General features: G+C 35.2%; 2 long non-coding RNA genes across 6 annotated transcripts; both read left to right on the forward strand.

Annotated features, from left to right (window-relative positions):
* Positions 1-4855: 4855 nt before the first annotated feature.
* LOC149084766 (uncharacterized) lies at positions 4856-8227 on the forward strand. Of its 4 annotated transcripts, XR_016193044.1 has the most exons (7): positions 4856-4954; positions 5204-5270; positions 5520-5586; positions 6468-6534; positions 7416-7482; positions 7732-7798; positions 8048-8227. It is a non-coding gene; the product is annotated as an uncharacterized LOC149084766 (long non-coding RNA). The 4 variants fall into 4 exon arrangements; XR_016193045.1 differs by lacking the exon at positions 7732-7798; XR_016193046.1 differs by lacking the exons at positions 6468-6534; positions 7416-7482; positions 7732-7798; positions 8048-8227 and adding an exon at positions 6152-6194 and having other exon boundaries at positions 4858-4954.
* Positions 8228-8684: 457 nt separating this feature from the next.
* On the forward strand, positions 8685-10439 carry LOC149084767 (uncharacterized). 2 transcript variants are annotated; one of them, XR_016193049.1, is made up of 4 exons: positions 8685-8746; positions 9628-9694; positions 9944-10010; positions 10260-10439. It is a non-coding gene; the product is annotated as an uncharacterized LOC149084767 (long non-coding RNA). The 2 variants fall into 2 exon arrangements; XR_016193050.1 differs by lacking the exon at positions 9944-10010.
* The last annotated feature ends 1619 nt before the right edge of the window (positions 10440-12058 follow it).

Raw genomic sequence — 12058 nt, forward strand, 5'->3', positions numbered from 1 at the left:
GACCTGTTGTGAGAGCAGATAGCGAAACGATGAAAATTAGACCGGTGTTTCATGCATCGTCCAGAGAGAAAGGGCAATTATCATTAAATGATTGTTTGTATACTGGCCCTAACGTGATTAAATTGATAACAGACATTTTGGATCGGTTCAGATTTTATCCCATAGGGTTGTCTACCGATATAGAGAAAGCGTTCCTTCAATTGAGTGTTTCTCCTCGAAACCGGGATTATTTACGTTTTTTCTTTCCTTCTAGCAATGAAGAAATAATTTACAGACATTGTGGAGTTGTATTTGGCAGTATTATCTATAAATCATCTCCTCAATGATACGCAATCAAAATTTGCAGATGTTGCGTGACAGTTAAAACATTCGTTTTATGTTAATAATTGTATAACTGGAGTGAATAGTCTAGAGCAGCAAGAAAAATTCATTGAACAGGCTTCACAATTAATGTCGCGAGGCTGTTTTAATTTCAGAGGTTGGGAGAACAACGTTCCCAATAAATTCGTATCTAAGTGTTCAGGACATGGCCCCCACAAGACCATGGCTTTTCGATCCCATTGAACTGGGATGCTCCCTTGCCTGACAACATTGAGAAAAGAGAGGCGAGGAGAGCGCTCCAGGGGAAAGAAAAGAGTGGAAGCATCCCTTGCCCCCCCCCCCAGACTTAATCTTCTCCTCAACACGAGGGAGAAGAGGAAAGTGATGCTGATAAGGGAGGTAATCCTTCAACGAAACTATCCCCCTCCCCATGCCAAGGGAAACAGGGAATGTAATTTTTAAATGTAAATAATGTAAATATATTGGTGAAGGGTATAATTGTATTCATCGAACTGTAATTAATTGTAGATAATCTTTGAATCTTTCTTTTGAATCTTTTTATTGAATTAGAATATAAACATGACATGATACACTGGTGCTTGCACCACGGCCCTTAGAAGACCCCTTTTTACAAACAATACTCCTTCGCGACTCGACCTCGTTCTTCCCCCCCCCCCTCCAGCACTGCTGAAAAAGAGGGAAAGGGCGATGATTATAAGAAATATCGGTCATAAAACAAATGAAACCGACGATTCACTGTCTATGCTGTCTCGCGTACCGATGAAAATAACTTCTTTCGTCTGCACTCTAGCCATGGCAATACGCACTACTCACTATGCAGGTGGCGAGGAAAGATGAAAGGGGTATGGGCCACTACTGCAGTGGATTCTGGGACCCCCGACTCACAAGTCACTTCAATGTCAATCGAGAAAACATTTTCAGAGTGGTCGAACGGACGTAAGATCGGAAACAACAATGGGCATTAAAGTTACGCTGCTACGAAAAAAATCGAGGGTATTCCCCTTGTGAAGCAATTAACCATTCCCCGTCTAGAATTGATGGCATGTTGTATTGGTGCTCGTTTAGCAAGTTCCATTAGAGAAGCTTTAGACATGCCTGATCTTCGAATTACTTTGTGGTGTGATTCGATGGTAGCACTATGGTGGATTAAAGAACTTGGAAATTGGTCGATTTTTGTGGCCAATAGAGTTAAGGAAATTCATGAACGCACAGATGGTGTTGGAGACATATTCCAGGAGAGTTAAATCCTAGTGATCTGTTGTCACGAGGTTGTTCCCCTGCTCAATTGAAAAGATCATTATGGTGGCTGCACTATGGTGGCTCTCTTGGCTGCTGGAGTCTCCCGAGATCTGGCCAGCAAATGAAATAGCTTGTCAAATGGCACAAGTAGACTCAAAGAGAAGGAAGGAAGTTCCATGGTATTTTCTGTGAGATTTTCAAATTATCAATCGATTATCCGTTTGATAGCTTGGATTCTGCGTTTCATTTTCAATGTCAGGAAGGAAAGCTCATCCAAGTTGAGAGGAGAACTCTCTGTTGAGGAAATTGAAACGGCAGAAAAAAGACTGATAAGAATTGTACAGACACAATATACTTTCCTGTTCCTCAGGATATTCCTGTTCTTAATAAATTCACAGATGAGGAAGGTATCATACGAGTTAGAACTCGAATAACTGAATGCATAGATATACCCTCATTCATATCGCCTGTCTTTTTACCTGATAAATGTCCATTTACTCGTCGACTAATTGAATATTACTATAGAGAAAACTGTCATGCAGGGACCCAAATTCTTAAGAGAAAAATTCTGGATATTCAGAGGTCGTAGGTTCATAAGAAGTGTCTTGAAAGATTGCGTTAGATGTAAACGATTTCAGTTGAAATCACTTAACAGTGATCCCGTATCACTTCGATTGGATAGGGTACAGGATGCTTCCGTATTCGAAGTTGTGGGTGTAGATTTGGCAGGACCCTTGTATGTTAAGAAGGGGAAAAAGGCCTGGATAGTTTTGTTTACATGCGCAATATATAGAGCTGTACATCTGGAGTTAGTTTCTGCTCTATCCACCGATGCTTCCCTTCTGTGTCTGCGACGATTCATAGCAAGAAGGGGAAGACCGCCGGTAATATATTCCTATAATGGTACTAACTTCAGGGCTGCTGACAATAGTTTCAGTGCTATAGACCAGGAGAAAATAGCTAAATACTCTTCCACACAACGTATTAGCTGGAAATTCAATCCTCCCACCGAAGCATGGTGGGGTGGCCGGTGGGAAAGGCACGCACACTCAAAGAATTGCTCAGGCGAACTTTGGGAAGAACTGTTCTTTTTCTAGAAGAGCTGTCAACAGTGTGTGACTGTGAGTCAGTCATCAATTCAAGACCCCTTACTTATGTGAGAGTCCGATACCGACAGAAAGTGTCAAATGATTTAGGACAGTGGTTTCCTAAAGAATATTTGGGTCTACCAATTCAAAGAAAGAAGAAACTTTCATCAACCTAGTTGAAAGTTGGGGATCCCAGAGAGATAGAAAAATAAGAACTGCCATAGTGAAGTCTCAATCTGGAACATTTGTGCGTCCAACACAAAGAATTTGTCCAGTGGAAATGCATGATAATGCACCTTCTAATTTGTTCTCTTGTAGTGACAAATCTTTTTCAGATCTTGATCTTCCCATGGACAACACCAGGTAGGGTCGGGCACTCAAAGTTCCTGAAAGATTGGTCTTGAACTAGGTCCAAGCTGTTTTGAAGACTTCGCTGCAAAACACCAGGGAGGATGAAGGGTAAACCACCCAGAAGGGGCCTCTCTCCCCAACAACATTCCAGGAAGAGGTCACCCACACTATTTAGTTTTAGTTCCCCTCTTTTTTTCTCCTTTTACTCTGTCTGTTTATAGATATGTGTGCTTGTTGTAGAGGAGGAGGGTCATGTAGAATCATCCTCCTTACATAGATAAATTAAACATCAGTTAAATGTTTAGATTTAATACTTTCCTTATTGAGAATCTCCTTTTTATTGAAAGGACCTCTAACAGCTGATATTACGTTATTTTTGGTTATTTTTGGTGAACCATAATCGTTGTTTACCTGTTCTTACAGATGCAATTTTGAGTTGTAATCTGTTAGTATTCCTTTTATTTCTATGGTTAATCGAACTAAAGGGTCTTCATACCTATATTTAGAAGTTCTAGAGGGAATCACTAAAGGGTGGTTCTAGGCTCAGTAGCCTATGCGGAAACGAAAAAAAAAAAAATTTTTTTTTAATGTTTTTATGCAAAATTTAAAACTACGAGCATACTGGACTGAATGATTCGCAGAGAAACTCATAATTTTTTTAAAAACGTGATCCGCACGCACTCCAAAGACATCCGTTAGATCTGTCCAGGAAATTTGTTTTAGTAGACATCAAAGAACTTGGGATTTGAACCCAGACTTGCACAATCAGAGGATAACCTACCTAACCACTAGACTGCCAGGCGACAAAATTTTGCTCATTTCAGCTGTCTGGGAACACAGCAGCGAGTTTTCGGGGTTATTTTACTGGTGGGACTTATACGCTATAGAGGCACCGAACTGTCTCGCATGGGTAATAATAATTAACTAGAACATAAAACCTCTGAAACTATGCAGTCGATCCGCTAATGACTCAAAGATTTGAGCATTTTTAAATTCATGTCCTTATTCTGTAGAACTTGGCTTACTCTCTTAAATTTGTCATTTTTGTAATTGGTTGGCAATGATAATGATTTCTTTTATTAATGCGTGGGTCTCACCCGGACACAACCCGAGGACCTCATGATAAGTAGATCTGTTAACAATTTGCGAGAGTTAGTATGCAAATTGGTAGGCAGGAATTTTTAGCTGGTAGAGAGGACCCCTCAGAGAAAAATCAGTATGACAAAGGACCACAGCCCCCCCCCCCCCGATGCTGTTAAAATAGCTGAAGCTAACTTTAGAGAAATTGCAAGAAATTTCATTCCAAAAACTCAGCTTTAACGTGATCTCTAGTTTGCAATATTATTAATTTTTCTGTATTTGTACTATCTTTTTGACGAATATCTTCAACTACACAATCAATCAATCCGTACGAGTGGTCTTAAAATGAAAGAGACTGCTCACTTATTGCATTATTGATACGTTTGAAGCGATTGCTAAGTCTTTTATTTTTAAAATATCAAGTTAATTTTGTCCATGATTGACTACATCATCTTGTCTCTGAAACTTACGATTCATTTATTGTGATTATTAAATTGATTGAAGTGTATGTAGGTATGTGTATGATTGAATTTACTATTAAAGTTGCTGGTTGGTTTTGCAAACCATGATACAAACTCTTCTTTTGGTCTCAAACAATGCCATTCCTTTGAATGTCTTTGCTATTCTTGAATTTTGATTTTATGAACTAATTGTTCAGGTCTGTAGAAGTGATTAACGGCTGTGTAATGCATGTAATCATTTTTAAATTATTGTTTGTTGCTTCCAAAAGAATGGAGATAAATAGTTTGAACTTTTTAATGATCTAATTTGTGTTTTCAATCTGCAGTCAGTTCTATGTCATCGATTGGGGGACCTAATTCTAATGCTCATTCCTGTTGTTTCCAGAGGAGAGGGTATGTTCATCACTGTTTTTATTATTTCAATTACAAACTCATCCTTTGGTCTCAAACAATGCCATTCCTTTGAATGTCTTTGCTATTCTTGAATTTTGATTTTATGAACTAATTGTTCAGGTCTGTAGAAGTGATTAATGGCTGTGTAATGCATGTAATCATTTTTAAATTTTTGTTTGTTGCTTCCAAAAGAATGGAGGTAAATAGTTTGAACTTTTTAATGATCTCATTTGTGTTTTCAATCTGCAGTCAGTTCTATGTCATCCATTGGGGGACCTAATTCTAATGCTCATTCCTGTTGTTTCCAGAGGAGAGGGTATGTTCATCACTTTTTTTATTATTTCAATTACAAACTCATCCTTTGGTCTCAAACAATGCCATTCCTTTGAATGTCTTTGCTATTCTTTAATTTTGATTTTATGAACTAATGGTTCAGGTCTGTAGAAGTGATTAACGGCTGTGCAATGCATGTAATCATTTTTAAATTATTGTTTGTTGCTTCCAAAAGAATGGAGATAAATAGTTTGAACTTTTTAATGATCTAATTTGTGTTTTCAATCTGCAGTCAGTTCTATGTCATCGATTGGGGGACCTAATTCTAATGCTCATTCCTGTTGTTTCCAGAGGAGAGGGTATGTTCATCACTGTTTTTATTATTTCAATTACAAACTCATCCTTTGGTCTCAAACAATGCCATTCCTTTGAATGTCTTTGCTATTCTTTAATTTTGATTTTATGAACTAATGGTTCAGGTCTGTAGAAGTGATTAACGGCTGTGTAATGCATGTAATCATTTTTAAATTTTTGTTTGTTGCTTCCAAAAGAATGGAGGTAAATAGTTTGAACTTTTTAATGATCTAATTTGTGTTTTCAATCTGCAGTCGGTTCTATGTCATCGATTGGGGGAACTAATTCTAATGCTCATTCCTGTTGTTTCCAAAGGAGAGGGTATGTTCATCACTTTTTTTATTATTTCAATTACAAACTCATCCTTTGGTCTCAAACAATGCCATTCCTGTGAATGTCTTTGCTATTCTTGAATTTTGATTTTATCAACTAATTGTTCAGGTCTGTAGAAGTGATTAATGGCTGTGTAATGCATGTAATCATTTTTAAATTTCTGTTTGTTGCTTCCCAAAGAATGGAGATAAATAGTTTGAACATTTTAATGATCTAATTTGTGTTTTCAATCTGCAGTCAGTTCTATGTCATCGATTGGGGGACCTAATTCTAATGCTCATTCCTGTTGTTTGCAGAGGAGAGGGTATGTTCATCACTGTTTTTATTATTTCAATTACAAACTCATCCTTTGGTCTCAAACAATGCCATTCCTTTGAATGTCTTTGCTATTCTTTAATTTTGATTTTATGAACTAATTGTTCAGGTCTGTAGAAGTGATTAACAGCTGTGTAATGCTTGTAATCATTTTTAAATTTTTGTTTGTTGCTTCCAAAAGAATGGAGGTAAATAATTTGAACTTTTTAACGATCTAATTTGTGTTTTCAATCTGCAGTCAGTTCTATGTCATCGATTGGGGGAACTAATTCTAATGCTCATTCCTGTTGTTTCCAGAGGAGAGGGTATGTTCATCACTTTTTTTATTATTTCAATTACAAACTCATCCTTTGGTCTCAAACAATGCCATTCCTTTGAATGTCTTTGCTATTCTTTAATTTTGATTTTATGAACTAATGGTTCAGGTCTGTAGAAGTCATTAACGGCTGTGTAATGCATGTAATCATTTTTAAATTTTTGTTTGTTGCTTCCAAAAGAATGGAGGTAAATAGTTTGAACTTTTTAATGATCTAATTTGTGTTTTCAATCTGCAGTCGGTTCTATGTCATCGATTGGGGGAACTAATTCTAATGCTCATTCCTGTTGTTTCCAAAGGAGAGGGTATGTTCATCACTTTTTTTATTATTTCAATTACAAACTCATCCTTTGGTCTCAAACAATGCCATTCGTGTGAATGTCTTTGCTATTCTTGAATTTTGATTTTATCAACTAATTGTTCAGGTCTGTAGAAGTGATTAATGGCTGTGTAATGCATGTAATCATTTTTAAATTTCTGTTTGTTGCTTCCCAAAGAATGGAGATAAATAGTTTGAACATTTTAATGATCTAATTTGTGTTTTCAATCTGCAGTCAGTTCTATGTCATCGATTGGGGGACCTAATTCTAATGCTCATTCCTGTTGTTTGCAGAGGAGAGGGTATGTTCATCACTTTTTTTATTATTTCAATTACAAACTCATCCTTTGGTCTCAAACAATGCCATTCCTTTGAATGTCTTTGCTATTCTTTAATTTTGATTTTATGAACTAATTGTTCAGGTCTGTAGAAGTGATTAACGGCTGTGTAATGCATGTAATCATTTTTAAATTATTGTTTGTTGCTTCCAAAAGAATGGAGATAAATAGTTTGAACTTTTTAATGATCTAATTTGTGTTTTCAATCTGCAGTCAGTTCTATGTCATCGATTGGGGGACCTAATTCTAATGCTCATTCCTGTTGTTTCCAGAGGAGAGGGTATGTTCATCACTGTTTTTATTATTTCAATTACAAACTCATCCTTTGGTCTCAAACAATGCCATTCCTTTGAATGTCTTTGCTATTCTTTAATTTTGATTTTATGAACTAATTGTTCAGGTCTGTAGAAGTGATTAACAGCTGTGTAATGCTTGTAATCATTTTTAAATTTTTGTTTGTTGCTTCCAAAAGAATGGAGGTAAATAGTTTGAACTTTTTAACGATCTAATTTGTGTTTTCAATCTGCAGTCAGTTCTATGTCATCGATTGGGGGAACTAATTCTAATGCTCATTCCTGTTGTTTCCAGAGGAGAGGGTATGTTCATCACTTTTTTTATTATTTCAATTACAAACTCATCCTTTGGTCTCAAACAATACCATTCCTTTGAATGTCTTTGCTATTCTTGAATTTTGATTTTATGAACTAATTGTTCAGGTCTGTAGAAGTGATTAATGGCTGTGTAATGCATGTAATCATTTTTAAATTTTTGTTTGTTGCTTCCAAAAGAATGGAGGTAAATAGTTTGAACTTTTTAATGATCTCATTTGTGTTTTCAATCTGCAGTCAGTTCTATGTCATCGATTGGGGGACCTAATTCTAATGCTCATTCCTGTTGTTTCCAAAGGAGAGGGTATGTTCATCACTTTTTTTATTATTTCAATTACAAACTCATCCTTTGGTCTCAAACAATGCCATTCCTGTGAATGTCTTTGCTATTCTTGAATTTTGATTTTATCAACTAATTGTTCAGGTCTGTAGAAGTGATTAATGGCTGTGTAATGCATGTAATCATTTTTAAATTTCTGTTTGTTGCTTCCCAAAGAATGGAGATAAATAGTTTGAACATTTTAATGATCTAATTTGTGTTTTCAATCTGCAGTCAGTTCTATGTCATCGATTGGGGGACCTAATTCTAATGCTCATTCCTGTTGTTTGCAGAGGAGAGGGTATGTTCATCACTGTTTTTATTATTTCAATTACAAACTCATCCTTTGGTCTCAAACAATGCCATTCCTTTGAATGTCTTTGCTATTCTTTAATTTTGATTTTATGAACTAATTGTTCAGGTCTGTAGAAGTGATTAACAGCTGTGTAATGCTTGTAATCATTTTTAAATTTTTGTTTGTTGCTTCCAAAAGAATGGAGGTAAATAGTTTGAACTTTTTAACGATCTAATTTGTGTTTTCAATCTGCAGTCAGTTCTATGTCATCGATTGGGGGAACTAATTCTAATGCTCATTCCTGTTGTTTCCAGAGGAGAGGGTATGTTCATCACTTTTTTTATTATTTCAATTACAAACTCATCCTTTGGTCTCAAACAATGCCATTCCTTTGAATGTCTTTGCTATTCTTTAATTTTGATTTTATGAACTAATGGTTCAGGTCTGTAGAAGTGATTAACGGCTGTGTAATGCATGTAATCATTTTTAAATTTTTGTTTGTTGCTTCCAAAAGAATGGAGGTAAATAGTTTGAACTTTTTAATGATCTAATTTGTGTTTTCAATCTGCAGTCGGTTCTATGTCATCGATTGGGGGAACTAATTCTAATGCTCATTCCTGTTGTTTCCAAAGGAGAGGGTATGTTCATCACTTTTTTTATTATTTCAATTACAAACTCATCCTTTGGTCTCAAACAATGCCATTCGTGTGAATGTCTTTGCTATTCTTGAATTTTGATTTTATCAACTAATTGTTCAGGTCTGTAGAAGTGATTAATGGCTGTGTAATGCATGTAATCATTTTTAAATTTCTGTTTGTTGCTTCCCAAAGAATGGAGATAAATAGTTTGAACATTTTAATGATCTAATTTGTGTTTTCAATCTGCAGTCAGTTCTATGTCATCGATTGGGGGACCTAATTCTAATGCTCATTCCTGTTGTTTGCAGAGGAGAGGGTATGTTCATCACTTTTTTTATTATTTCAATTACAAACTCATCCTTTGGTCTCAAACAATGCCATTCCTTTGAATGTCTTTGCTATTCTTTAATTTTGATTTTATGAACTAATTGTTCAGGTCTGTAGAAGTGATTAACGGCTGTGTAATGCATGTAATCATTTTTAAATTATTGTTTGTTGCTTCCAAAAGAATGGAGATAAATAGTTTGAACTTTTTAATGATCTAATTTGTGTTTTCAATCTGCAGTCAGTTCTATGTCATCGATTGGGGGACCTAATTCTAATGCTCATTCCTGTTGTTTCCAGAGGAGAGGGTATGTTCATCACTGTTTTTATTATTTCAATTACAAACTCATCCTTTGGTCTCAAACAATGCCATTCCTTTGAATGTCTTTGCTATTCTTTAATTTTGATTTTATGAACTAATTGTTCAGGTCTGTAGAAGTGATTAACAGCTGTGTAATGCTTGTAATCATTTTTAAATTTTTGTTTGTTGCTTCCAAAAGAATGGAGGTAAATAGTTTGAACTTTTTAACGATCTAATTTGTGTTTTCAATCTGCAGTCAGTTCTATGTCATCGATTGGGGGAACTAATTCTAATGCTCATTCCTGTTGTTTCCAGAGGAGAGGGTATGTTCATCACTTTTTTTATTATTTCAATTACAAACTCATCCTTTGGTCTCAAACAATACCATTCCTTTGAATGTCTTTGCTATTCTTGAATTTTGATTTTATGAACTAATTGTTCAGGTCTGTAGAAGTGATTAATGGCTGTGTAATGCATGTAATCATTTTTAAATTTTTGTTTGTTGCTTCCAAAAGAATGGAGGTAAATAGTTTGAACTTTTTAATGATCTCATTTGTGTTTTCAATCTGCAGTCAGTTCTATGTCATCGATTGGGGGACCTAATTCTAATGCTCATTCCTGTTGTTTCCAAAGGAGAGGGTATGTTCATCACTTTTTTTATTATTTCAATTACAAACTCATCCTTTGGTCTCAAACAATGCCATTCCTGTGAATGTCTTTGCTATTCTTGAATTTTGATTTTATCAACTAATTGTTCAGGTCTGTAGAAGTGATTAATGGCTGTGTAATGCATGTAATCATTTTTAAATTTCTGTTTGTTGCTTCCCAAAGAATGGAGATAAATAGTTTGAACATTTTAATGATCTAATTTGTGTTTTCAATCTGCAGTCAGTTCTATGTCATCGATTGGGGGACCTAATTCTAATGCTCATTCCTGTTGTTTGCAGAGGAGAGGGTATGTTCATCACTGTTTTTATTATTTCAATTACAAACTCATCCTTTGGTCTCAAACAATGCCATTCCTTTGAATGTCTTTGCTATTCTTTAATTTTGATTTTATGAACTAATTGTTCAGGTCTGTAGAAGTGATTAACAGCTGTGTAATGCTTGTAATCATTTTTAAATTTTTGTTTGTTGCTTCCAAAAGAATGGAGGTAAATAGTTTGAACTTTTTAACGATCTAATTTGTGTTTTCAATCTGCAGTCAGTTCTATGTCATCGATTGGGGGAACTAATTCTAATGCTCATTCCTGTTGTTTCCAGAGGAGAGGGTATGTTCATCACTTTTTTTATTATTTCAATTACAAACTCATCCTTTGGTCTCAAACAATGCCATTCCTTTGAATGTCTTTGCTATTCTTTAATTTTGATTTTATGAACTAATGGTTCAGGTCTGTAGAAGTGATTAACGGCTGTGTAATGCATGTAATCATTTTTAAATTTTTGTTTGTTGCTTCCAAAAGAATGGAGGTAAATAGTTTGAACTTTTTAATGATCTCATTTGTGTTTTCAATCTGCAGTCAGTTCTATGTCATCGATTGGGGGACCTAATTCTAATGCTCATTCCTGTTGTTTCCAAAGGAGAGGGTATGTTCATCACTTTTTTTATTATTTCAATTACAAACTCATCCTTTGGTCTCAAACAATGCCATTCCTGTGAATGTCTTTGCTATTCTTGAACTTTGATTTTATCAACTAATTGTTCAGGTCTGTAGAAGTGATTAATGGCTGTGTAATGCATGTAATCATTTTTAAATTTCTGTTTGTTGCTTCCCAAAGAATGGAGATAAATAGTTTGAACATTTTAATGATCTAATTTGTGTTTTCAATCTGCAGTCAGTTCTATGTCATCGATTGGGGGACCTAATTCTAATGCTCATTCCTGTTGTTTGCAGAGGAGAGGGTATGTTCATCACTGTTTTTATTATTTCAATTACAAACTCATCCTTTGGTCTCAAACAATGCCATTCCTTTGAATGTCTTTGCTATTCTTTAATTTTGATTTTATGAACTAATTGTTCAGGTCTGTAGAAGTGATTAACAGCTGTGTAATGCTTGTAATCATTTTTAAATTTTTGTTTGTTGCTTCCAAAAGAATGGAGGTAAATAGTTTGAACTTTTTAACGATCTAATTTGTGTTTTCAATCTGCAGTCAGTTCTATGTCATCGATTGGGGGAACTAATTCTAATGCTCATTCCTGTTGTTTCCAGAGGAGAGGGTATGTTCATCACTTTTTTTATTATTTCAATTACAAACTCATCCTTTGGTCTCAAACAATGCCATTCCTTTGAATGTCTTTGCTATTCTTTAATTTTGATTTTATGAACTAATGGTTCAGGTCTGTAGAAGTGATTAACGGCTGTGTAATGC

The sequence above is a fragment of the Pholcus phalangioides genome, unplaced genomic scaffold (assembly GCF_987345545.1).
Source record: "Pholcus phalangioides strain wild (caught in Gottingen) unplaced genomic scaffold, Ppha-v1.0 ptg000008l_1, whole genome shotgun sequence".
NCBI classification, from domain to species: domain Eukaryota; kingdom Metazoa; phylum Arthropoda; class Arachnida; order Araneae; family Pholcidae; genus Pholcus; species Pholcus phalangioides.